This window comes from Aptenodytes patagonicus, chromosome 7 (genome assembly GCF_965638725.1).
Source record: "Aptenodytes patagonicus chromosome 7, bAptPat1.pri.cur, whole genome shotgun sequence".
In the NCBI taxonomy this organism is placed as follows: Eukaryota; Metazoa; Chordata; class Aves; order Sphenisciformes; family Spheniscidae; genus Aptenodytes; species Aptenodytes patagonicus.
In genome coordinates, this window is record NC_134955.1 from 57205654 (window position 1) to 57207844 (window position 2191).

Sequence of the window (2191 nt, forward strand, 5' to 3'; positions counted from 1 at the left end):
AAAAGGTCAGCCATTAATCAGTAAAATCACAAGGTAAGATTTTTCTCCCCCAGAAAGTGCTGACAACAGTCCTGAACAACTACCAAGGCAACCAATTCTCCCATTATATTTACTGTTTACTCACTGTTTGTTGTCTTGAATTAACAGATTAATATTCTGATATGTTCTCCCTCAATTTCTTAGAGAAATGCTAACTAAGCAGGAAAGCTCTCATATAACCCAGTTCAAAGTGATTAAAGCTTTCACAATTATAGGTTATGACTCTCAGCTGTGGCATCTTGCAGCAGTCCAGACAATTGTTTTCTCCAAAACCAGAAAATGATTGGGGGAGGAAAAGGGAAATTTCTCTCACTCACTTGAGTTTGAGCTATTCCAGCTTTATGCGAAGACATTGAAGATTCCGTGTTTTATCTCCTTGATACTTAAATTTGAAGAGAATATTGACTGAAGTATTACAAATAGCCAGGTAACTGAGCTGCACACAGAGCCTGGCTCATGTGTTTGTTACCTCCTGCACATCCCTGAACCACTAATAGTTCCTCCTTTGTAGAGCTTTGTCTCTCTAAAGCCTTTGAGATGATTACATGCATTTGTTTCCCCTTTCAGCAAGTCTCCATAGCAGACTAGCTGCTGGTAACACTTGCCTCAGTCTCCTGAAAAGGCTGTAGAACACTCCTTACCTGCTCTTCCAGAAGCTGTCCACATTCCTCAGGTGTAACTGAGTATATCTGGCTACAGCTGGGTTTTATTACACTACTACATATGAGCCAGCAGAGTCCCTCCTATGAACACATAAAAGATGTCTTAAAATCAAAACAGAATTTTACTGCACTATATTTGCAAAATTATGTTAATATTAAATCCATGTCCAACCAAAAAACAAAATCTAGAGATGGTCCTAAAATGTTTATTCAGGTATAGAAGAACTTAAAAAAAGAACTGAAAGAATAATGTATGATGAAGTTCTTTGAGATTTGAGTCCTGAGATTACACAATCAAACTAGAACAGGTACAGGGAAAGCAGGGCAAACCAGAGCAAGATACTGCTGATAGGAGAGCATGACTCAACTAGTGGCAATAAAGAAAATTTACCGAGCAGCTATTATGACAAATTCAGAGAAAGAAAAGGAAAATGACTGGAAAGCAAAGCAGTTATTCCTGTTGGGAAAAGTGCAAGTGAGAGTATTGCCCTAGAACTATAAATGAAGGACCAATGGAGAGCCAGGGCCAAGTACTTTCCCTGGTAGATACCACTGATCTCAATAGAGACCACTTATAATACGAATAGCCCCAAGTGTTTTCTTGAATCTTTTACTTTCAGAATTAGTATTTTGTGGGAAACTAAGAGTGGACTGTTCTTTTCTCTGCTCACTTCCTATTTAAATGAAGATGTATCCTTTGTGTGGAAGTCTGCAACTATGGTTGCTATTTCAGATTTCAGTTTAATTGCATAAATATTAGAGGAAAAACAGCTATGCTTCTTACGAACAGTGTAAAATTAGTTCTCTGTGAATTATCTCAAATGCAGAATAAAAGTAAATGTAGTAGGAAAAAGGCTCTACTCTTAGGGTGTCATTCTGTTTCATATAGAGATCTCATCCATAAGCTTGAAGAAACTTTAAAATTTAAATCTTTAAGTGGTATTTGAATTCTGTATTGGTCCTCAGCAGACCGAGTAGCCAGAGATTTCTGCTGAGGAAGAACAGTGTTTTCCAGAAACATAAACAGTGAATTTCTTCCCATGAAAGAGAAGTATGTAAGATTGTAAATGAGATATTTGATCTTTTCTGTTTTAAAGATCCAAGTCCTCCAAAAAGCTGACTTGTTTAACTCTTGACTGTGTCTAACACCAGTAAAAAAAAAAAGTGCACTCACCATTCCCCAAAATCCGGATCAGATTTGAGTGTGAGTGTGCACGCGTGCTCACACACAATTCTGGAAACTGTTGTGCAAACACACAACTGTTTTATACACATACTGTGGCACATCAATATTTTAGCTGCATTTGTGTTTTTTCCACCCATATTCAAATATCAGTGGTCTCATACTGGATACAGTAGACAAACGTTGCTTTTAAAATATAGTATGGCAGAAAATCTAGGAATATGATGTCATCAACAGAGGGATGAGTCTGTTCTGTTCAGGGAGGGGCAGAAAACCAGAAGTTAGACTCATTCATACAACAGAAGGA